Here is a 26,918-nt window from a genome sequence, read left to right on the forward strand (position 1 = left end):
GCTTTCTTCCTTTAATTCCAATATCTATACATAACAACAAACTCCTTTCTTTTTCCTTCTCCAATTTCAAATTCCAAATCTTTTTAAAATTAAACTCCCAAATCCTTTTGAAAAATATATTTAAATCAATTATCCTATAAAATTGATTTAAATTAATTATCTTGTCCAAATTATAAACAATTTTCAAATCTCTCAAATTTAATTCAATTTCAAAATTTTAGTTGAAAATTGAAATAAATTCAAAGTCTCCTTAAAATAAATTTAAATTCTCAAATCCTTCATCAAAGAAAATTTTAAAAATTGAACTTTCCTTGCACAATAATTCAATTTAACCTCAAAATTCAAAATAACCCCTAAATATTTCAAGATAATTAAATTTAAATTACTTAAAAATTTGGGATGTCACATTCTTCCTTTCTCAAGAAACTTTCGTCCTCGAAAGTTTATTTGTGAAAAAAATTTGGGTACTTGACTCTCATCTCATCCTCTCGTTCCCATGTTACCTCTTGGAACTAATGATTTTGCCATAAAACTTTTACTATTGTTATCTCCCTGTTGCATAATGTTTTCACCTTCATGGCGAGAATTCGAACAAGCTTCTCCTCATAACTTAAGTTCTTATTCAACTATAATAGTTCAAAGTCCACCACATGGGATGGATTTGTCATATACTTTCTCAACATTGAGACATGAAAAACATTGCAATTGAAGAGAAAGACTGTCAACGCCAGCCGATAAGCTACAGGGCCAATTCGCTTCAAGACTTCGAACGATCCAATAAATCGTGGACTTAGTTTTCCTTTTATACTGAACCTCAAAATGGCTTTCATAGGTGTTACTTTAAAAAATACGTTGTCACCAGTTTCAAACTCTAGGTCTTTACGCCTAACATCAGTGTAACTTTTCTGTCTACTCTGACCTATTTGCATACGTACTTTGATCTTCTGTATTGCCTCATTTGTGGTCTGCACTAACTTAGGTCCTAGCAACTTCCCTTCACCAACCTCATCTCAGCATATGGGAAACTTGCAACTCTTTCCAAACAGGACCTCAAATGGCGACATGCTGATGGCAACTTGATAACTGTTATTATATGGAAACTCCATCAAATGTAGGTAGGAGTCCCGATTTCCTGAAAACTCCAATGAACAAGTGCACAACTTATCCTCCAATGTTTGATTCAAATGCTCTGTTTGACTATTAGTATGTGGATGAAATTTGCACTAAAATCTAAATGGGTACCCAAAGTTGATTGAAGACTCTTCTAAGAACTAGATGTAAACCGAAGGTTTCTATCGTACATGATAGATACTGCACTCCATGCAATCTCACCGCCTCTTTCATGTATAAATGTGGCCACTTATTCACTGAAAAAGTAGACTTTGCCGGAATGAAATGCACTAGCTCAATGAGTCTATCTACCACAATCCAAATCACCACAAAACTCTTTGCTATCTGCAACCCCACAATGAAATCCATAGACACATTCTTGCACTTCCATTCTAGTGCGCATAAGGGCTGCAACAAGCTTGCCAGCTTCTGCCTTGGGGCTTTCACACTAAACACTTACTAATGAACTCTGCTATCTCTCTTTTCATGTCATACCACCAGTAACAACATTTCAAATCCTGGTACATCTTGGTATTGCTAGGATGTATAAAAAATGGGGAACTATGAGCTTCCATCAATAATTCATTCCTGAGGTCACTGTTTACATGTACGCATAAAAGTCCCTAATAAAGGAGACCATTATCTGAAGATACTGAGTACTCACCACCTTGTCTTGACTCTACCTTGTGAAATTTCTCGACAAGTTAAGGATCGCCTTGTTGTGCACTAATGATCTTCTGTCTTATGGTTGGTTGCACCATCAATTGTGCCAACTATGTTGTGACTGTTGGGTTGTATGTCCAAAAACTCGCAGTTTGTAAAGTTAAACATATTCTATTATCAATAAATATGTTATTTAACATTACTTCAATAAAGTTGTTATTGAATCTATAAACTGCACTTACAAAGTCTAAATCCAATAAACTAAGATCCATGACTATTATATGAATACTTAAACTTTATGTGGAGACTAAAAGTGGATCAGGTTCGAGTAAATAGCCAAAAAAATCTATAGTATATGAATAAGGTTGGGTGCCTTAATCTGGTAACACTATCGGATGCGACCTACTCTGTAGTTGTTACAATTTATTGTAGGGTTCTATAACGAAGTGATCCTAATTTGTTCATGTATTGACATGAGGAGTTGGGGCATCCTATGCAATGAGTTTGCGTAAGATCGGACCAAGAAATAAGTCACTCCTACTTTATACATTGTTTACTGTTTAAGACTGACTATTTCGCTTAGATGACCTAGGTAACTCGATTTTAATCCTGAGCTAACTATGAACTTTTGTTTATACAGGATTACCTTTAGATTTGCATAGGTGAGGGTTGGCTCAACAACGACGGCTCAATAAGCCTCCCATTTTAGGGGTAAGATCGAGTAGATAGTTGGAGACATAGGGTGTAATAAGAAATTCATGCCTACACGATTTAGGGATAGAAGAAAGGTTGTTCTCTTAAGTATTGAATCCAGGTCTTGAACAAGGGGCCCCACCCTCTCATTGGCCCAAGAGGGATCCGGTTTAGTGATTGGATCACAAATCAATTGTTCATCAGAGGATCAATGGAACTTAAGGAGCAAGATGTAATATCAGGGGTAAAACAGCATATTGACTCAACCGTTATTACGAACAACATGTGAAAGGTTGACTTACTAATTATTGTTAAATTAAGTGGACACAAATATATCTACAGTGAGGAGAGTATAGTTATTGAGCTATAGTAGTGTGACTTGATAGTTAATGAATACTGATTAGTATGGTCTAAAGATTTTTAGCCAATTAATCTTAAATAGATGGAGCTCATGATCTGTAGGTCCATAAGGTCCCTCTACTAGCTTGTAAAACATGAGCACCTTGAATTAATAAATTAAATGAATTTGGAATGATATCAATTTGAATTGTTCAAATTGAATTTCAGTTTGAAATGTTCAAAATAAAAATTAGGGTTTGAATTCGAATAGTTCAAATTCAAATTAGGGTTTGTACAATTATATTCGATATAATTAATCAATGTTTAATTTATCGGAATTAAACAAAATTGAAGGGTTAATAATATTTAAATGTTGATTTAAATATTAATTAAGATTCATGTTTGAAATTAGGTGTGTGATTAATTTAATATTTGATGTTAAATTGTTATTTAATTAATTAAATATGTTTAATTAATTAAACATCAAATTAATTTTCAATTTTAATTCAATTTGAGAAATTTAATTTTGATGTTGAAAAACAAAAAATTGGAAGTTTATGTTTTAGTGGGATTTTCCCACAAAATCATTATGGAGAAGTTGTTTCCTCCTAATCACACCAGCTATCCACTTGAACAATCAACTTTAGTACTGACATTCAGATTGTCCATCAATGCTTGCATGAAGGGAGTTGATAAAAAGCTCTCCATTTCTGCTGAAGAGGAGTTAAGGTTGCTGGAAATGGTTTCTGCAGCAACTTTCATCTTTACCTGAAAACTCATCCAATTCCCTTCACAAATTCACTCCATTTTTAGTTCCACCACTCAAATTCAAGGTCGAGAATAGTAAAGAAGATCTCTCGGTGATTCACTATTGAATTGGAGCTGGAATCACGTGAAAAGTAACTTGGAATTGGGAGAATTCATCAAAGGTATGTTGTTAAGAAACTCTCTTCTTCTTTTTTCTGTTTAAGCATGCTTTTAGAACTCAAATTAAATGTAATTAGAGTGCTTATTGATTTTGTTTTCTTCCATTGCATGCTAATAGATCCCGATAGCGACTTCCCCCACTACTATTGCAGTCTCGGCCTGTTCAAGATCCTTGTATAGATGAGTCTGCCTAGTAATCAGGTCCGTTGAATGGGTCATCTTTCTACTTAGAGCATCTGCCACTATATTTGCCTTACCTGGATGATACAAAATCTCACAATCATAATCCTTCACTAATTCTAACCATCTGCACTATCTCATATTCAACTCATTTTGGGTGAAGAAGTATTTTAAGGTCTTGTGGTCCGTGAAAATCTGTATCTTCTCTTCGTATAAATAATGTCTCCAAATCTTTAAGGTAAACACCATTACTGCTGGTCGGAGCGAATTCTCTTTGATGTCTCTCTCAAAAGACCGTCAATAAAATAATGTTTATAAATCATCGAACAAACTACTTATACTAACTAGTAGTACAAGCGGCAAGTTCGTGGTCAAACCATAGGGAAGCGTGGAAGATTAGTTCCCCGAAATTCATTTTTTAGTTAAAGTGGTAAAATGAGGATGAGGGTTTGGTGTGGATTGGATAAGTCAAAATATATAGAAAATAAAGTGCAAGTAAATTAAAAGATAGAAATGCAATTAATAGAGATATTCCAGCTTAAAGAACGAATATCAGAATGACTCAATGTAATCTTGTTCATTGAATTATTCGAATGCAATCTTATGGTTCTTAATTATGCCTAGCTCAATTGATTAGACATTCAACCAACTGTTCTAATTACCTAATTAGCTAAAATGCTAGATGAATCCATACTAAACATATTTACCTAATCGCATTATGCTTTTGAGCTTACACTTGGATGAATATTTAGTTTCCATCGTCTAACCAAAAATTCAATACAGTTTTCCTTAGGTCAATAGGAACAATACTATTCGTTATAGAAAACAAATCGTAAGCCTATCTAACCTTTTTCTTTTTAGAAATCAACTTATAATTTTATGTCACATATTACAAGTTAATCTCTAAACATTCAATCATAAAATCCCAAGTAGTTTATCAGACAATTAAGAGAAAATATGATTATAAAGCGATTCAATCAAAAAGGAAACTCATAATCAAGATATATAAAATTGCATTCAAATAAACCTAAAAAAATTACAAGGAGTTCAATCCAAAATCCCCTAAACAAGATAAAACCCTAAAACTTACCTTCCCATGGGATGAAGAAGACAAATCCAAACTCCATCTCACCTAATTACATGAGAAGAAGGAAGAAAATGGAGAAAAATGCAAGTGGAAGAGGTGAGAAGGTGAAGAAATTGGCTGAAGGCCGATTGAAGGTCGACCCTTTGCCTTAAAAACAAAAAACTACTTATATAGTAGTCGTGGTGGCGTTGTGATGCTAGGGACAATGCTGCGGTGCTAAGGTGCACACGCACGTCCATCAAAATACGTAGCATCGCAATAGTACATGTAGCGTTGTGATGGTAGCGTAAGCGCACATGTCAAATTATAATATAGTAAAACGGTCAAGAGACCGAGTATCGTCCTCTGAGGAATTGGTTTGACTCTTTTAGCTCTTCAGAGATTATTCTAATTTTATTTAGGGGACTGAACTGTGATAAGAATTAATCTACTCTAATCCTAAAAAGCAAGAAAAGATAAAACTAGGAGTGCAACTAGACAAAGACACATTCTAGGGTATGATTTCGTTAAATGGATTAACTAAATTAATTATTTTGACCTTAGATTGATTTCATGTAAATTATAGACCTAGGAGTCTTTTATCCATCCTCTCTCGAGCTCAACCCTTTCTAATGACTAACCATCAACCCGAACCTCTTCTATCACTTGAATAGCCATATAATTAAATTCCTCCATAAACTATCTCTATTAATCTCCTATCACTCTCATGCATACTCGATTAAAAGTTTAACATGTTAGATCCAACTCAACACCTTTTCTCTCGAGATAGATATTAAGTAAAGAACATTCAATTAGTGATCAGTTAATCAAAAGCATTAAGAACAAACATGCTAAAATAATTATGCATAAATTCAATCCAAGAAGCTACTAATTCAGTTTTCACAATCCATAAAACTAAATCAACACCCTAGAAGCACAAATCAATCACTCATGGTTACAACACAAACATAGACCATTCATGAGGTTTCCAAACACAAAGGATAGAAAATAAAAGAGGGAAGAAATTGCAAGTCGTGTTCTTGACTCTCGTCTTTGAATTCGGAATTGCAACCCAACGATCTCTTCAAATCTTCGATCCTTTGAAGCTCTAAGATACCGCCTCTGTCCAAAATTACACTCCCTAGGGAGGCCTCATCGAAATATCACTTTATGCTCTCAAAATAGCCTTAGAAGTGCCTCATCGAATCAAGTCAGCCATAAACTGCTTATATAGACAGTAATCGCAACATTGCAATGCTCCAAGGAGCGTTGTAATGCTGACGGTAAATCCACGTCGTTTCTAATCGTAGCGTCGCAACGCTACTTGCAGCGTTGTGAGGCTGCCCTATTTTTCAATCTTCTCTACCTTGCTGCATCACGGGACATCATTGCAACGCTCCCTCAATGCTGCCCTGCCTTTGAATTTTGCATTTTCTTTCCTTTTTCTCTAGGTCAAAACTTTAACCTTCTTGGGGGTATTTTGGTCATTAATCTTCTAAAATTGCTTGTTCTTGTCCAATTGCTCGATTTCCTACAATTAAACAATAAAAGCATAAAAAATCACAAATTAAGCATAAAACTAACTAAATTCTAAGCCCAAAAAGTGCACTTTTGGGATGCATTTCACGTTGCAACACTGCCCTGTCTTCATGAAAACATAAGGCTACTGCCTTGGCCGAGCATTGCAACGCTCAGGACATTTTCATCCTTTCACATTTTTTGAAGCCCAATTGCTTAGTTTAGCTTCTAATTGCTCCAAATAACCCCGAATAGTCCGTAATGGCCAATTCTACCCCTTAGACATTCAAAATCTACAAAAACACTAAATAAACACATTAAAATATAGTAATGACCTAGAATTAAGAAGAGAAATATAACACATTTTTGGTGCTATCAAACACCCCTAACTTAATTCTTGATCGTCCTCGAGCAAGGTAAAATCACACATTCACACAAAAATATGCTTGTTCAATTACAAAGGTGTTATGTAGTCTCAACGATCTCTTAGGATAAGATTTGCAATCAAAGATGAAATCCGATTACTATCAATCAATGAAGCATGTTTAAAAATGATTATAAACTTATTCATGCATAGATGAGTCCAAAGTCTTACTAGTTAAGCTTGCAAAATCCGGAATGGTTTTATAAGGCTCTTAATTCATTTTCCCCTACTCTGGCTCGAAGGCTCAAGAGTTAAGCTTCCTAGACTCAACGATGCAATGACACACTTAAGGAAACCAAACATTTATTCTATTTTTTTCTTTTTCTCATTTTCTTACTTCTACGCAAAAGAGGAAACCTTATCTAGACATTGTTGGGTTGTATGTCCTAAAACTCGCAGTTTGTAATGTTAAACATATACTATTATCAATGTTACCCCTATACTATAGACCATTTAGGCTGTATCTTGAACATTGATCCCTATATGTCTCTACATACAGTTTAAGACTCATAATACAACCTAAGATGTTAGTTTATTGAATTTTAAGGTTAATAAGACGAAATTAAATAAAATATCAATAATATTTATTGAGAAAAAACATTAATAACTATTTATTAATGACGGTCATTTAATTACATTCATTATCTACGAGTTTTAGGGCATAAAACCCAACATATACAAGAAGCATTAGAAGATCCAAATGGGAAAGTGGCAGTTATGGAGGAGATGAATGCTCTAAAACAAAATGGAACTTGGGAAGTAGTAGGATTATCTACAAATAAGAAACCAGGAGGTTGTAAATGGGTGTTTACCATAAAATGTCATGAAGATGTGGTATATGAGAGATACAAGGCTAGATTGGTAGCTAAAAGATTCACTCGGACATACGAAATTGACTATCAAGAAACATTTGCTCGTGTTGCCAAAATTAACTCTATTAGAATTCTTTTGTCTCTTATAGTTAATTTAGATTTGCCACCTTAGCAGCTTGATGTGAAAAATGTTTTTCTAAATGATGATCTCGAGGAAGAGGTATTTATGAGCTTACTGTTGGGTTTTATGTCCTAAGACTCATGGTTTGTAAACAATAAACTTATTTTGTAAATCGATAAAATTGTTGTTGAAGTTTTGATTCAATAACTGATTCAATAAAGTTGTTATTGAATATATGAATTGCTTATTTCGTTTCAGAAATAAATCCAATAAACTAAAAGATCCAAGACTATTACATGAGTACTTGAACTTTATGTGGAGACATAAGAGTGGATCAGATTTGAGTAAATAGACAAAATGATCATAGTATACGAATGAGGTTAGATACCTTATTCTGGTAACACTATCGGATGCAGCTCACTCTGTAGTTGTTACAAGGAATTGTAAAGTGCTACAAATGAAGTGATCCTAACTCATTCATGTGGTGACATAAGGAATGAGGGCATGATGTGTAATGAGTTTGCATAAGATCAGACCAAGAAATAAGTCACTTTTACTTTATAACATTGTTTACTGTTTAAGACTGATTATTTCATAGCGATGATCTAGGTAATTTAACCTTAATCTTGAGCTAACTATGAACTCCTATTTATATGGGATTATTCTTAAATTTGCATAGGTGAGAGTTGGCTCAACAATGCCAACTCAATAAGCCTCCCATTTCAGGGGTAAGACCGGGTAGATAACTGGGGACATATATAACGAGACTCAAGGATTCAGTTAAGCTAACGCAGACCTTGCGTTGTAGTTTTTGTAGGGGTTTCGTAAATGTATGAGAGAAATGTGTTATTTACACTAAGGTGCTGTGCTTGTGCAAAAAGATACAAAAGAGTTGAGTAGTGAATGATGGATCATGTGAAAATGGATTTTAATGTAAGTGGTATGCGTCGATCTAAGATGAATGTACACGAACTAGAATATGATGTGGATGAGGTGGCTTGCTTATCTTTGTTTAAGCGTTAGACTCTTATTCGACACTTCTTAATGCGAATAACATACAAAACCTATCTCTAGGATGCATGCGTCGAACACAGAATGTAATAAACATCAGTAAGTCTATCTCTAGATGTACTAGGCGTTTTACTTGATGCTGGCTTATTTACTCTTTCGAATAATCTAAGCTAAGGATGCTTTTACCAATTGATCAAGTTGGCTTAGGCGTTTGAAATGAAGTTTTGCATAAAGTATAGATGCATTCAGCATAAACAAGAAATAACCAATGGCATAAGTGTGATGGATCAAATATATGAATTTATAAAGAAACATATTGTCTTTACAAAAGCAATATTTAATCAGATGAAATGAAAGCAATAAATGAGATGAAAGAAACTGAGTCAAGTCGCAGAGTACAATCTCTTGTATCTCTTTGGCTCAATTATAGTTGTGAACAACCACTTGTGTAAGAATCGGACGAAGTGTCTTTCTCAAGCTCGGCTTCCTTCGCTCCTTGACTGGCGGTGATGGTGGTTCTCTTCCCTTCTGATCTTCTTGGCACCACAGCACAGCTTCTAAAGATCTATAACTATGACTACGCTAATACAGAAAGTGAGAACTTGAAAATTTTCTGAATATGTATATTTGAACTCTGGAGGGATTTCATCTATTTATAAGCGTTGGTCATCTCCAGCTTGGTGATGGGCAACATTAAAGTCTATGCCCTGGTCAGCTGCCTGACACTCAGAAGCTTTTCAGACGCCGCCTGCTGCAGGTGCCCATACTTGCAAGTGGTGATTTGACACAAACAGCCTACATCAATGAATCTTCTCTATGTTGAATTCCCTCCGACGCATGGGCCATGTGTCGGAGGGAATTCAACGCAGAGACCATGTGTTAGAACTTTTGTCTGCGATACTTCTTACTCATGCGTTAGCTTCTTGTTGAAATCTTGCAATATAACGCGTTAGTACCGTAGTAGTTAGTAATAAACATTCTTTTACAAGAGTTTGCTAATATTTGAGTAATTCCATACGTTTCTTCTAAAAATGAGGAGAATTTATCATTAAAAACCTTAGTTGTTCCAACTTAAGAGCCAAAATAACTTGTATTTCTACAAGTTATCACCACCCCTAAATTTGAATAATTCTTGTCCTCAAGTATTCCAAAATAATTCTTTGTTATCTCCCTTGTCTTTAGTGTACAGAGTTTGCCTCTCATCATATTCAATTATAAGCTTGAAACTAGAGTTTGGAAAATGTAACGCAGATTGACTCTTTTCTAAAAGGAATAATGTTTAGTTTCAAGTGCAGCAAGCCTTTTATCAACAACTCCTTTCGTTTCTCAAAACATTCCCATTTTTTCTAAACCAGCAATGCATTAGATGCTCTTTTTAAGATAAATGTCAGATAAAAAGAAAAAAAATATAAATTTTCAATTACCCATACGTTGTTCTAGGTATCCCACTTTTGTTTTGGCTTGCCCCCACGGGTCTCATGCGAGCATCCAACTACAGGTGAGAACCCTTCACAACTAAACTCATATCTAATACTCATGTGTTTCAAGACACAACTTTCTTGAACTAGATAGAGGAGTTTTATGGGACGTATTGGTCTAGGAGACTTAACTTCGTTTTGGCTTGCCCCCACGGGTGTCATGCGAGCATCCAACTATGATTAAGTGCCTGTTCCAACTTTTTAACTCATGCCACTTTGAAGTTTTTTTTTTCTTTTGAAGTAATGACAGAGGAGTTGCATTTAACATTTTTCTATTTTGTTCCCTTTCTTTTTTATGTATTCAGTTAATGCGTCTAAAACTCGGATTTCCCTCATCCCCAAATTTAGAGATGAGCCAAATCCTCATTGCTAAAAGAGAAACAAAATTTCGAAAAGGCTTTGAGAATTCCGAAAGGAGTTTTGAATTAAAGCTTGCATGCATTAGAAAGAAAACATGTAGTATTTTTAGAAAAGTTCAGGCTTTGTTGATTTTCCTACGCTTACTCTATACTTATATATTTCATATAGTTGATATTATTGGCGTTAGACAAAGCACAAGACTAGAAAATAGCTAAAGAACAAAAAAGTATGTTAAGGTCAAACGCAAGGAAAAAAATGATAGAAATTTCTCATTCATTTTCATAGAATAACATGAAATAAACAAATAAGTTAAACAAATACAAAAGATCATCAAATAATCAAAATATAAAATAAGCAACACCCTAAAACTTTATTGTGTTGGCGCGTCATCCCTACATTCTTCTGCAGGGTCTTCATCTATAAAGTGCAAAGGATTTCTAAGATGAGCAGGTAGTGGAGGCAGGGAAAACATTCCAACCAAGACCTGATTAATGTACTGCGTTTTATAAACAAATTGGTCTTGCATCCTTCTTGTTTGCTGCCTTAAGTAATCTCTTAGAACCCTGTTTTGTTGCTGAAGACCTTCGATGGACGCGGTGCTGGCTCTTCACTTCTTTCAACTGGATCTTCAAAATTTACTGCGTTACTCGATCCTAACCCAGTTGGTTTAAAGATGGTTGGAGAAGGCACAAAATTGGGAATTGGACTTGGTGAGGGCGAAGGAAGGGAACAAGGGATGTCTGATCTATATCAGTAGGTTCTTAGTGCGTTGGATCAAGACTCCCTTCTGGTAGGGCCACTGGTGAGTCATGGAGAGTGAGGTTTAGGGTTGGTCATGCTTCTTCATCCTAAATTCAAGCTTTTCTTCGTAACTTTCATGCTCTGAAGCTTCATCGTTGTGTTCAACCATCCGGACGCGTCTTCTTTTGAGGGCGCGTTTAGATGATTGAGGTCTGGTTGCCACTTCTTTGGGAGGCAAGGAAGGCTGATGTGGCGAACCGCGAAGTAAACACCTAATTAATTTAATGTCCATTAGACCGTCGATCTCTTCATGATCATCCCCCAAAGGGATGCATCCGCATTCACACAATGCACATATCGGCCATGGAAAATATAGTTGTCCTCTTGGTTTGGTTTTGATGGCCTTGATCTGATCCCTTATCATTCTTCCTACATTTAAAGGGATACACTGCATGATACAATAGGTAGCCAAGATGCGTTCTTTCAACAATGTTTCATCATGTGTTGAAGGCATGATGCTTCTCTTAATCAGATAATACCATAGATTCGCGTCTGGGTTTAAGTTCCTGGAAGCTAGCATCTTTGCTCCATTTCTAGATGTTTGCCACTTGCTTCCAGGTTTGGCTACCACTCTTAACACATCGTCAAGTTAGCTCGGTGTTGGTTGCTCCAAGATGCAGTTGCCTTCTGTCCGAATTACTCCTGATGTTGAACACTTCATTGATCTTATTGGATGAGAAATGCACCAATACCCCATCAAAAAATGCTGTATTCTTCTCCATGTCAAACTCACTGCTGTAGAACTTGCGGAAAAGGTTGGGCCAAATTCGTGTGTGGCCAACGCAGAACTGACCCCAACCCATTGCATTTATGGTTTCTGTTATGTATGCTGGCAATGGGTGGCGTTCGGGAAAGAAGCCTTTCTCTGCAAGAATATCATTGAACTGACGCTTTCTTCCCATGATCTTCTTAGGTAACGCATTGGTTACCTTGTGTTTTCCCACTGCATGTTCCTTGGCTTCCCGTGCCAGCTCTCTCAATTCATTCTCCAATTCCCTTTGGAGAGCTGACTTCCTTCGCCCTTACCTTGCGGGCTGATAATCTTCCAATTCCTTCTCTAACGCATTGTGCCTTGAGCAGTTCCCACGCATCGCATCCTCAAGACTGGATGCTGACTGCTCATTTTCTTCCTCCAAGATTAATTTTCTTTTTCTTGTCACTCTCTTTGCTTTTGAGGGCCCTTCATTCGTGTCGGTTTGGCATGATTGAGACACGTCTTGGCAAAATCCCCTTTCTTCTTCTTCATCTTTTTCTTCTAATTCTACTTCGAGCATCATTGCGTAACGCTCCGCTTCGTCCAATTCAAGTGATGCGTTAGGTGGGTCGGAATGTATCACTTGCTCTTCCTCTTGGCCTTGATTTAGGCTTGCCAAGATAGCTCCAAACACTTCTTGCTCGTCCAGTTGAGCTAATCCCACTAAATCTTCAAGGTTACACTCTGATGCAGGACTGTTAGAGCTGGGCCTAGGTGGAGTAAATGGTGGGATGCCTGATGGGGTATGAGGTGATCCAGGGGATGAGATGACGATGGGTGAACGCGGTGGTTAGCTGGACGCGTCTGTTTCAACTGGGTAGATGGTGGCCAAGGGTTGGATTGACAGTGGAGGTGATAGACGCACGATTGGTGATGGGGCGTTATGAAGGTAGGCTAGGATGGGGTCATGCATCGCACCCACCGGAGTGATGTTTGGAATGAACGGTGGTGGGGTGGGCTTGGTATATAGCTTATTGGCAGCCGTAGATGACGAAGGGCGCTGCCTAGATTTTGAAGGGGTTTTGGGTTTTGGTTTAGGGGTGATTTTGGGCTGTTGGGAGGTCTTAGAAGGAGGGGTTGTGATGGCTTTGGTGAGCTTCTACCGAGACGGTCACTAGGAGGTAGAGGTTGCTCCGCCGTGTAGAGATTTGGATTGGACAGAGACTTTTAAGGTTTTTCAAGGGCTTGGGGGGGGGTCGAAGTTAAAACAAACGATGAGGAGAAAGAACTTACCAGTGAGTCGTTTCCAAAGCTTATCGTTTGATTTTGACTATCAGACTCGTCGATATTGTGGCCGGAGAGATACTTGAGCAGAACGGCGGTGAGGGAAAACGAGAGGGCTAGGGCTTGTTCTTTTCTTTTCATAGAGGGCTCGAGGGTAAATGAGGAAGAAGAAGAAAACGAAGGGTTTGGATTTTTATAGGCTGGGAAGAGAGAGTAGGGTGACGTCAGACGGCGCCTGACGTCCACATTTAATGCGTAGTCGAAGGGACGTTCTTGGGTTTTCAAGCACTCGAGTGCTTTGCATTTTCGAGACGCGTCTTTTCAATTGGGGCCATGCGTTAGACTTAAGGCTAACACATCCGTTATTCCCATCCCGATTATACACAACTTTTTTTTTTTTTAAAAAAAAAGTAAATCTCTAACTATGAAGGCAATAACAATGAACAATCAATCTTAAAACGCAGACCAACAAACAAACAAACTCAAACGCATTGGTAAAATACATAATGCAAAAAGAACAAGGAAAGAGGAAGCGTCCCTGGAATATATGTCGATTCGAGCGCAAGGATGCTTCGACGCGAGCCTTAGCTAGCTTCACGTAGTGCGAGAGATGACTTTTGACGTTCTACGCCATCTTCAAAGTATGGCTTTGCTCTTTGGTCGTTTACTTTGAACGCGTTGGTGCCATCCTCCCGTGTTAATTCTACTACTCCATATGGAAAGACTGTTTTAATGATGAATGGTCCTGACCACCTGGACTTTAACTTCCCTGGGAACACAATCGTGAATTGAATAAAATAACTTTTTGGTCAACAACAAACTCTTTCTTACTGATGCGTTGGTCGTGCCAACGTTTTGTCTTCTCCTTGTAAAGCTTGTTGTTCTCGTATGCGTTCAATCGCCACTCCTCAAGCTCATTGAGCTGAAGTTTGCGTTGAGCGCCCGCGGCGTCCAAGTTCAAATTTAGCTTCTTAATTGCCCAAAAAGCCTTGTGCTCCAACTTTAGGAGTAAGTGACAAGCTTTTCCAAATACTAGAGATTATGGACACATACCTATGGGGGTCTTGTAGGCAGTCCTATAGGCCTAGGGCGCTTCATCTAGCATCTGTGCCGAGTCTTTCCGCGATGCGTTGACAACTTTCTCCAGGATAGATTTTATTTCCCTATTGGATATCTCAGCTTGACCATTTGTTTGTGGGTGGTAGGCAGTAGCGATCTTGTGCCTAACATTATATTTGGCAAGTAATTTAGAAATAATGCGATTAATGAAATGCGTACCTTTGTCACTTATCAGGCCTCTTGGCGTTCCAAAGCGTGTGAAGATGTTCCTGGTAAGAAACTTAGAAACAATGGATGCATCATTTCTGGTACAAGCTATTGCTTCTACCCACTTTGATACATAGTCTACTGCAAGCAGGATATATTGTTGCCCGTAGGACAGGGGAAAAGGTCCCATAAAATCAATGCCCCAAACATCAAATAATTCAACTTCAAGAATATTGTTCAAGGGCATTGCGTCCTTTGATGAAATATTCCCGGTGCATTGGCAGGGGTCACATTTACGAACAAAATCCCTTACATCCTTAAAGAGGGTAGGCCAGAAGTATCCACTTTGAAGGATCTTCGCAGCAGTTCTTTGCCCACCAAAATGCCCTCCGTAAGGAGAGTCATGACACTCAGCCGAGATGCGTTGTGTCTCCTCCTCCGGAATGCATCGACGCATTATGGAATCAAGGCCTTGTTTATAGAGAAACGGTTCATCCCAAAAATAAAATTTACTATCATATACTAACTGCTTCTTTTGCTGAGAGTTGAAGTTCTCAGGAAATTGCTTGGTAGTTAAGTAATTAACTATGTCCGCGTACCAAGGTTCCCTGCCTTCAACTCTGAATAAGCTTTCATCAGGAAATGCGTCCTTGATTTCACTTTCTTGATCTTACATTTCCTGATTTTCTAACCTGGATAAGTGGTCAGCCACCTGATTCTCGGTTCCCTTTCTGTCCTGAATATCAATATCAAATTTCTGTAACAGCAACACCCATCTTATTAATCTTGGCTTCATGTCCTTCTTACTCATTAGGAACTTTATGGCTGAGTGATTTGTGTAAATGGTGGCTGACGCACCAACTAAATAAGATCTAAACTTCTCAATGCCAAACACTACAGCCAACATTTCTTTTTCAATGGTTGTGTAGTGTTCCTAGGAGTCATTTAGTGTCTTGGACGTGTAAGAGATGGGATGTATAAAATTTCCTTTCTTCTGTCCCAACATTGTACCTACTGCAACATCACTCGCGTCGCACATGAGAATAAAAGGTTGCATCCAATCCAGTGCTATTAGTACCGGAGTTGTAGTCAATGCATATTTCAATGTTTCAAACGTGTCACAGCAGTCTTCATTGAAATTGTAAAGCCGATTCGCCTCTAGTAATGCACTGAGAGGTCGCGCAACTTGAGAAAATCCTTTAACGAACCTTCGATAGAAGCCAGCATGCCCTAGAAAACTTCGTAGAGCTTTAACATTTGATGTTGGTGGAAGTTTAGCTATGACATCTATCTTGGCTTCATCAACTTCCAACCCAGCTTTAGATACTTTGTGGCCTAAGACAATTCTTTCAGTCACCATGAAGTGACATTTTTCCTAATTCAACACAAGGTTCGTTTCCTCGCATCGAGCGAGGACGACCTCTAAATTATCTAAGCATGATTGGAATAAGTCTCCAAATACTGAGAAATCGTCCATGAAGACTTCAACGGTCTTCTCCAAGAAGTCAGAGAAAATAGCCATCATACACCTTTGGAATGTTCTAGGTGTGTTACACAGTCCAAAGGGCATGAGTTTAAACGCGAACATTCCTAAGGGACAGGTAAATGTTGTATTTTCCTGATCTTCTGGGTCAATCAAAATCTGGTTATAACCAGAGTATCCATCAAGGAAACAATAAAATTCTTTGCCAGCAAGTTTGTCAAGCATTTGGTCAATGAAAGGAAGGGGAAATGGTCTTTCTTAGTTGTTGCGTTGAGCTTCCTATAGTCCATATAGATGCGCCAGCCCGTGACAGTCCTCGAAGGAATGAGTTCATTATTGGTATTGACTATCATAGTTGTTCCCCCTTTCTTGGAAATGCATTGGACTGGGCTTATCCAGCTACTGTCAGATATAGGATAGATCATTCCTGCGTCCAGCCATTTTAAGATTTCTTTCTTGACTACCTCCTTCATTATGGGGTTCAGCCTTCTTTGAGGCTCAATCGATCCCGACTTCCCTTCTTCCAGCCTGATTTTATGCATGCAATAAGATGGGTTGATGCCACGGATATCCGCTAGCATCCAACCTATTGCACGCATGTGCTTTTTCAGCATCTGCAAAAGAGAGTGTTCGTTAGGCTCAGTAAGATTCGCGGTTTCTTGGATTCATTCTTCTTTCTTCAAGAGCTTTTCCACTTCGCAACGTCACTGCGTGACATTGCTCCTTTCCATTGTTGTTCCCAGGAGTTTCAGTGTTGTTAGGTAGAACTCCAAGCTACCTATTTTCAATCGCTCGCTATCTGCCCTACCTGTATCTCCAGGTTCCTGATAGACGATGCCTGGCTTTTCAGTAACGCGTCATTCTGGGCTATGTACTCCTTTAATAGGTTCTCAAGCGGAGATCCTAAGCTCAATTCCTGTCCTCCTCTATTAAAGGACTGTTGATGTGGCTGATACATTAGTTGAAATGCAGGCTGCAGTTCTTGCCTTTACTGTTGATTCGCCCCTGGGTGGTGCTCCTGTTGATTTCCTCCTGTCCAAGAAAAATTTGGATGGTTCCTCCATCTAGGATTATATGTATTGGAAAATGGGTTGTTTTTAATGAAGCATACTGACTGCGGGTTTTGTGGGCACTCAGCATAAGAATGAGGATCTCCACAGCCCACACAGCTAACCATGGGCTGCCCAAATGCCTCTACCTGATTCACTTTCTGCTGATTTGATGTGTTCCCTAGCGATATGTTCTGCAAAAAGTTGGTCATCGTAGCCACTTGTGTAGAAAGTGTGGCTATTGCATTGGAATTGATAGAATTAACATTCTGAGATCTCTTCTTCCTGTCAGCTCTTCCGCCATATGTATCGTCCACCCATTCCATGTTATGTTTAGCAATGCGGTCTAATATCTCTTTAGCCTCAGTGTAAGATTTATCCATAATTTCACCAGCTGCCACTGCGTCAACTGCCATCTGCGATACTCTATTCAATCCACCATAAAAAGTTGTCCATGATTAGGGCAATTTTTGACCAATCCCTTAAAACGCTCCCATGCGGCACTTAAGGTCTTAGCTTCTTCTTGTTCAAAGTTCATAATCTCTTGACGCCTCCTCGCGTTGGTGGTAGGTGGGAAGTATTTTTGCATAAATTTCTCCACCAACTTCTCCTAGGTAGTGATTTCACCAGGCTCCAGTGAGCTTACCCATTGTTTTGCGTCATCACGCAAAGAATAAGGGAACAAAGATAGCCTGATCGCCTCTGGGGTGAATCCAGGAATCACAAATGAATTACACGTTTCCAAGAAACGCTTCATGTGGGCGTGAGGATCTTCTCCACAACCACCCCCAAATTGTCCAGCAGTCTGGAGCATTTGAAGCATTACAGATTTATTTCGAACCTCGTTCCATCTGATGTTAGGTATATGATTCCTGGAGAGAAATCATACAATACAGGGGACGCGTACTCCCTCATAGGATGCATGCTATTGTTTTCCATTAGGATCGGATTTTGTGCAGCATGAGCTAGTTACTGAGCTAAGTTCTGATTTGCCTGGTTGTCTGCCACTACTTGTTGCCTATTCTGTTGTCTGAGAAGTTGTTGCCTCAACCTTCGACAACGATTAGATCGGTTTCTAAGTCAGAAGGTCCTTTCAATCTCGAGGTCGTATATAAGTTTGGGAGTGCTCTCCCTACTCATAAACGTTCACAAGCTTAGGCTTTGCTTGTAATACTCCCTCGACTGAAGTGTTCCTACAAAAGATACAAACGAAATTTCTGGTTAGTTTTGTTTTTGAATCCCTGGCAATGACGCCAAAACCTTGTTCGTTGCTATCGTGATTCGAGCTGGGAGTGTATTGTATAAAATAAATTGGAAAAATAAGTTCTGAGTATAAATGATGCATTGATGCTTTGATGTGTTTATGTACTTATAACGCGTTGGTGCGTTAGAGATGTGCAACAGAACCCACGACACTCCTCCTATTGACGTTCAAGTTTTCCTAAATCAGACCCAAGTATAAATTCAATTTAGGTTCCTGGTAAGTCCAGGGTCGAACTTAGGAATTCAGTTAAGCTAACGCAGGCCTTGCGTTGTAGCTGTTGTAGGGGTTTCCTAAATGTATGAGAGAAATGTGTTATTTACACTAAGGTGTTGTGCTTATGCAAGAAGATACAAAAGAGTTGAGTAGTGAATGATGGATCATGTGAAAATGGATTTAATGTAAGTGGTATGCGTCGATCTAAGATGAATGTACACGAACCAGAATGTGATGTGGATGAGGTGGCTTGCTTATCTTTGTTTAAGCGTTAGACTCTTATTCGACACTTCTCAACGCGAATAATATACAAAACCTATCTCTAGGATGCATGCGTCAAACATAGGATGCAATAAACACCAGTAAGTCTATCTCTAGATGTATTAGGCGTTTTACTTGATGTTGGCTTATTTACTCTTTCGAATAATCTAAGCTAAGGATACTTTTACCAATTGATCAAGTTGGCTTAGGCGTTTGAAATGAAGTTTTACATAAAGTATAAATGCATTCAACATAAACAAGAAATAACCAATGGCATAAGTGTGATGGATCAAATATATGAATTTATAAAGAAGCATATTGTCTTTACAAAAGCAATATTTAATCAGATGAAATGAAAGCAATAAATGAGATGAAAGAAACTGAGTCAAGTCGTAGAGTACAATCTCTTGTATCTCTTTGGCTCAATTATAGTTGTGAACAACCACTTGTGTAAGAATCGGACGAAGTGTCTTTCTCAAGCTCGGCTTCTTTCGCTCCTTGACTGGCGGTGATGGTGGTTCTCTTCCCTTCTGATCTTCTTGGCACCACAGCACAGCTTCTAAAGATCTATAACTATGACTACGCTAATACAGAGAGTGAGAACTTGAAAATTTTCTGAATATGTATATTTGAACTCTGGAGGGATTTCATCTATTTATAAGCGTTGGTCATCTTCAGCTTGGTGATGGGCAACATTAAAGTCTATGCCCTGGTCAGCTGCCTGACACTCAGAAGCTTTTCAGACGTCGCCTGCTGCAGGTGCCAATACTTGCAAGTGGTGATTTGACACAAATAGACTGCATCAATGAATCTTCTCTGCATTGAATTACCTCCGACACATGGCCCATGTGTTAGAAATTTAGCTTGTGACACTTCTTACTCATGCGTTAGCTTCTTGTTGAAATCCTGCAATATAACGCGTTAGTGCCGCAGTATTTAGTAATAAACATTCTTTTGCATGAGTTTGCTAATGTTTGAGTAATTCCATGCGTTTCTTCTAAAAATGAGGAGAATTTATCATTAAAAACCTTAGTTGTTCCAACTTAAAAACCAAAATAACTTGTATTTCTACAAGTTATCATCTATCGATAGCACTTATTCTGACCCACTATAGAATTGTTGCAAAGATATTGAATTTTAGGTACATTATTACTTTGCTAAAACTTTATTGGGTTTAAAATCAATTCACTGAAAAGGGTTTTATTTATATTTTCAGAATGACTAGTTCATTGATACAACTATTGGCTTCGAATAAATTAACTGGGGACAATTATGCTACATGAAAATCAAATTTGAACACATACTGGTGACAAACAACTTAAGGTTCGTTTTGACAAAGGAATGTCTTCTCATCCCTAGCTCAAATGCAAACTGAACTATTCGGGAAGCATATGACAAATGGATGAAGGCGAATGAGAAAGCCCGTGACTACATTCTTGCCAGCATATCTGATGTTCTGGCTAAGAAACACGAAAGCATGTACACTGCCAAAGAGATTATGGAATCTCTACGTGGGATGTTTAGACAACTGTCCTTCTCCCTGAGGCATTATGCTATCAAATATATTTACAACTGTCGAATGAAAGAATGGGCTTCTATTAGAGAACATATCCTGGACATGATGGTCTATTTCAATGTGGCAGAGGTAAAACGGAGTTGTCGTAGACGAGAGGAGCCAAGTCAGTTTTATTCTAGAATCTCTTCCGAAGAGCTTCTTGCAATTTCGCATAAATGTGTTAATGAACAAGATAGAATACAACCTGACTACACTTTTCAATGAGCTACAAGCTTTTCAGTCCATTTTTTAGAACAAAAGAACAAGAAACATAGGTAAATGTTGTCGCTGCTGAGAAAAGAGGATCGTCCTTTAAAAAGTCTAATGTTTCTTCTTCTTTTAAGAATAAAAGTATTCCATTGAAAAAAAAACAAAAGGAAAGGGAAAAAGAAAACTTCTACTAGCTGCAAAGGCAAGGCCAAAGCTGCAGACAAAGAAAAATGTTTCTACTATAGCAAAGATGGGCACTGGAAGAGAAACTTCCCGTAATACCTTGCAGAGAAAAAAGCAAAACAAGTAAAACAAGGAAATTAGTTCCTGAGGGTTGCTTGTAAACGAGATAATGCTTCAGGTTGTGAACATGGGAGAGCATCTCAGTAAGCCCAGTGTGAGATTTTGGAGTTGCTGACAGAAGATGAATCATTTTACTTTTGTTAATGTAATAAAAGTTGTTTTATCTTTTGTAAAGGACAAGTTGTATAAAATCTCTTGTTATAAATGAAATGTTCATTAGCAAAAGATATATTTTTGCTCTACTATAAAGCAACTTCTGTGTTAAAACCTACCAAGATAAAGGTCATCTCAAATATTTAGATATTTAAAATGACTAAAAAATAATAAGGCAAATGGTGTATTCTAGTACTTATCTTTGGTAATTAAGAATTTTGTCACATAATATCTTAATTAGATTAAGAAGGACGTTAAAAGTGGTCATCTAAATAAGTTAGAAGAAAAAACTTTTAAACTTTATATGTGTCATATCTTGAAGATAAGATGATCAAATTTTTAACCAGAGAACCCTTAAAGCTTATACATTCAGATTTTTGAGGTATGGGGAATGTTAAAGCAGAAGAAAAAAGTATGAATATTATAGTAATTATTCAAAGTACAATTATGTTTACCTCAGTTATAAGTTTAGAACACTTGAAAGGTTCAAGGTGTATAAAACTTGTTAGATAAAATAATTGAAACACTTCGATTAGATCAAAGTTAAGAGTATGAAGAATCTGAGATTTCTAGCGCTATTATGATAGAACCTGGAGTTTAGTGACAACTCTATACATATAGTTGTCTTAATCATTTTGTACATAATTCCAATTTTAAGGTATTTCTGAAACTCCATATGAGATATGGAGAACTCATAAAAGTTGTTTATGATATATAAAAGATGTTTACATAGTTTAGAAATTTGGAATAGATTAGCACATGTGTAAGTGTTGAACCCTTAAGTGTTGGAATATTGTTCAAACGGCATGCGTATCTGTAGGCAACCCAAAAGTAATATACTTTTCAAGTAAAAAATAAATAAATTATTATGTTGAAAAATGCTAAAATTTCTGGAAAGGTACACATATAAGAGATCTCCATCTATTATATTTAGTTTTTCATAAAAACAAATGTATATCAATAAGAGTTATTGACTAAAGTTGACACTGTAATAAAAGTTGTTTGGACATGTCAGATGCATCTTACTCAAAGAGTTGAGGGTACCTCAATGTAATGGAAGGATTGTATAATAGCCTAGCCATAATTTGGGTTTAGTGGAAACTCAAATCATCAGGTCTTGGTGACAATATCGAGAAACAAGATGTTGTGGAAATAAGATCCATTCCCTATATTGTTTGAATAGAAGTCCATTGTATGCTCATATGTTTACAGCAATCCTCTCAGCTAAAGTGTTTGAGGATCACCTAGTGAGACTAGGACTACAGTTATATAACCTAGGGAAAGTGGGAGAAAAATCCATGGGTATGTGATACCTAAAGGCAAATCATGGGTATGTGATGCCCTAGTTTATTGTATTTCTCTAGTAAAACTCAAAAACTCAACATTATGTATGTTACCACTAGAGTTTTAGTCCAAGTGGGAGTTTGTTGGATTTTATGTCCTAAAACTCATGGTTTGTAAACAATAAACTTATTCTGTAAATCGATAAAGTTGCTATTGAAGTTTTTATTCAATAATTGATTCAATAAAGTTGTTATTGAATATATGAATTGCTTATTTCATTTCAAAAATAAATCTAATAAACTAAAAGATCCATGACTATTACATGAGTACTTGAACTTTATGTGGAGACATAAGAGTGAACCAAGTTCGAGTAAATAGTCAAAATGATCTATAATATACGAATGAGGTTGGATATCTTATTCTGGTAACACTACCGGATGCGACCCACTCTGTAGTTGTTACAAAGAGTTGTAAAGTGCTACAAACGAAGTGATCCTAATTCATTCATGTGGTGACATGAGGAGTGGGGGCGTCCTATGCAATGAGTTTTCATAAGATCGGACCAAGAAATAAGTCACTCTTACTTTATAACGTTGTTTACTGTTTAAGACTGACTATTTCATAGCGATGACCTAGATAATTTAACCTTAATTCTGAGCTAACTATGAACGCTTGTTTATTCGAGATTATCATTAGATTTTCATAGGTGAAGGTTAACTCAATAGCAGCGGCTCAATAAGCCCCCAGTTCAGAGGTAAGACCGGGTAAATAGTTGAGGACATAGAGTGCAAGATGGAATTCACTCCTACTCACTTTCAGGGATAGTAGAGAGGTTGTTCCCTCAAGTGCTGACTCTGGGTCTTGAACAAGGGATCCCACCCTCTCATTGCCCCGAGAGGGATTTAATTTGTTGATTGGATCACAAATAAATTGTTCATTAAAGAATCAGTGGAACTTAAGGAACAAGAGGTAATCTCGAGGGTAAAACAGCTAATGACCCAACCGTTATTACGAACAATCTGTGAAGGGTTAACTTACTAATCATGATTATATCGAGTGGACACAATATATCTACAGTGAGGGGAATGCAATTACTGGGCCTTAGTGGAATGACCCGGTAGTTAACGAATGAGGGTTAATTCGGTGCAAAAAAGTTTAGCTAATTAATCTAAGATCGTTGGAGTCCATGATGTGTAGTTCCATTGGGTCCCCCTATAGCTCACAAATGGAAAAAGCCTTATAATAGCGTGATGAGTTAATTTGAAATGTTCAAATTTGAATTAAAGAATTAGTAATTATATGCGATATAATTACACGTTTAATTATCGAATTAAATGAAATCGGAGAATCAATTAATATTTAAATATGATTTAAATATTAATTTCATGAATAAGGATTCATGGTGGTGGAATTTGTGTTAAATTAATTTAATATTTGATATTAAATTAATAGAATTAATAAAATTGTTTAATTAATTATTAATTATTAATTTATTAGAAAAACTAATTATTGAATTATTTTTTGTAAAATTAATAAAATTTCAGTTTTAATTAAAGAACTAAAATTGAAAGTCAGTTTTATTTTGAAATTTAGTTTCAAAATGAAAAAGAGAAAAATAAATTGAAAAATGGAAAAATCCCCAATGTGGGATTTTCCCACTTTGATATTCAAGTACCTTAGTCATACCTCACTAAATTTCCACCTAAATATCTCAAGGTGGATTTAGCCATTTTTATGCAATAAGATTGCATGTTGTGGCTAGATAAAAACACTCAAAATTGGAGTGGGAAGGTTCATGCGATCTAGTGTATTTTGTTGAAGAAGGTCTTCAACTGTGAACTAGTGACTATTCTCCATAATTCCCAAAACTCCAACTTATTTTGAGTCCCATAACTCAATCGAAAGCTCCTAGAAGATAGTAGGGTAGCTCTAGTGGTGGTTCACGACCAGATTTGGAGAAGATTGTAGTTAAATGTCGTTGTTGAAGAAGATCTTCAAAGGTATATTTGAAACCCTCTTAATATATTTAATGAACATGCTTACTTCAGAGCCAAAATTGATGAATTAGAATGCTTTATGATTCTGTTTTCTTCCGTTGTGTGTTTTCTTAAACTAACATGATCTACCTCTAGTTATTGTTTCTTCGTTGGAGAAAATTTGGTTACTTCAAGAAGTAAAAAATAGAATGTAATGGCCAAAAGTAGTGCTAAAGCAGAGTTTAGAGCTTTAACTCATGGGATTTGTGAGGGCATATGGATCGAAAGGATTCTTGGAGAATTGAAGATTTCCTTGGCAACACTTATATGGGTTTATTGTGACAATAAAGCTATCATTTCTATTAGTCATAATCCAGTTCTATATGATAGAATAAAACACATCGAGGTTGCTAAGCATATTATTAAGGAGAAGTTTGAAGCAGGAACAATATGTATTCCTTATCTTCCTACATCCAAGCAAATTGTTGATGTATAACTTAAGGTCTTCTAAAGAAACAATTTGATAGGTTGGTTGATAAGTTGGCTATGGAAGATATCTTCAGACCAGCTTGAAGGGGAGTGTTAGAATTTCTATGTACATAAATATTAATTATTGAATATTTTCCTTTATTGTTTTTATGAGTTTTCATAATTGTAAAGGGTTTCTTTCCTATATAAGAAAACATAAGATTGTGCATTTAGAATAAGTGAAATAATTTTTATCTTAAATCATCGAGAGGATAAATTTAATTATATATCATCTATCTCCCTTCATCCACCACTAAACAAGAAACTTCAGTTGCAACATCATCAACACCAAGTATCGAAGCACCCAATTTGGGAACGAAAGCTGCAGTTGAAGCAGCCTCGATCTTTGGCTCCTCCTTGTGTTTATGTCCCAAACCATCGTTCTTTCTTAAAGATTGAAGAAACCCTTCCCCAACATTAATATCATTGTACAAGTCATCGTATTCGTCTTCATCATCGCTTAAGAAACCCTCATGACCATAGAAAATCGCCTCACTCTAATGGAACTGATCAATCTGGTCTACACACTCGCCAGACCCTCCCTCACCTTCTTGACAATATTTTAATTAAATGTAAACCAATTAAGTCATATACCTTTGATCAAGAGTCAATGGTATTGAACATAAGGTTATCTCTTTACTACTTGGAGATAATTACCCAAAAGACCCATTTTAAAGACCTAAAATGCCAAATGACTAAAAAAATGTCAAATTACCTTTTGATGATGTGATCACGTGAAATTACATTATCCTTGCTTTCTTATTTTCTTCTCCATATTTTTTCCTTTTTTTTCTTTTTCTTTTTCTTTTTCCTCTTCCTTTCTCCCGACTTCTTCCACTGTATCTTCTTCTTCTCCACTACTTCTTCTTCTCTGGTAAGGTGAGTTCACATGAACAGCTCCGAGGAGAGTGATTGTTGATATTGGATGCCTGGCAAGATTGTGTGAGGAAAGGAAGAGTGAAGTCGATGAAGAATGGAAGAGCAAGACCAGTAAGAGTGAGATCAGCGAGAAGGGAAAGAAAAATAGGTCTTTTCCACATGCGAGAGCGAGAGTGAGAGGAGATTTCTTTTCCGCGTGCGCGCGAGTATATTTTGGTAATCTTACCCCAATCTAACGCCAAAGATTCATTTGACATTTTTCTCAAAAATAGGGACATTTCGCATTCTTTGCCTACTTTTTGAATCATCCATCCGCCGGACCCTTACTACTTGTGTTTATAGTATAAGTTTCAAAATGTTTTTGTTCAAATCCTAATTTTCATAAATATGTTTTAAATCATGCTTTTGCCCAATTTTGTTTTGGTACTACTAAAGGTCGCTTCTCATCCTTCGCAAACAAATGATGACCCTCCTTATTTCATTTACAATAATGTGTATTCTCAATCAAGAACTATTTAAGGAATACGATCCTCCTTAAAAATTATCTAGTTCTAACACAATATTCTCTATATCTCGAAAAGCTTTCTAACGATTGATGAATTTTTAAATTAACTTTTTGATATAAAAGAAAAAGGAAACCAAAGGGATAACTTGTTAAAAAATGATTTCTTTTTTTATATTTACATTTTGCCTTCAATGAATTAAATGGCTATAAATTTCAAACTGCAAATATTAAACTAGATATGTAAATTACATACGCAAGAATTCAAATTGAGAAATCTTATAAACAAATTTGACCCATATCAAAGTAGTCAAATATGATGAACACCCACAATTGAACTATTGAAGTAATTGCATTAGCAATATCAAATAAAACAAAAACAAGCTTCTGCCTAGTACAAACCCAAAGGTCTAATGAATGCATGAAAACCTATCAAACCCAACAAACTTTTCCAATCTTTAATTAGAAATTAGAGATATATAAAAAAAATTATTAGCCTTAGATTAAAAAA

General features: G+C 36.8%; 1 non-coding gene across 1 annotated transcript; it reads left to right on the forward strand.

Moving 5' to 3' along the window:
- Positions 1-17,729: 17,729 nt before the first annotated feature.
- Positions 17,730-17,831, forward strand: LOC120087449 (small nucleolar RNA R71). Its single transcript, XR_005484590.2, has one exon. It is a non-coding gene; the product is annotated as a small nucleolar RNA R71 (small nucleolar RNA).
- The last annotated feature ends 9,087 nt before the right edge of the window (positions 17,832-26,918 follow it).

This window comes from Benincasa hispida, chromosome 9 (genome assembly GCF_027475165.1).
Source record: "Benincasa hispida cultivar pf3 chromosome 9, pf3_genome.v1.1, whole genome shotgun sequence".
Lineage (NCBI taxonomy): Eukaryota > Viridiplantae > Streptophyta > Magnoliopsida > Cucurbitales > Cucurbitaceae > Benincasa > Benincasa hispida.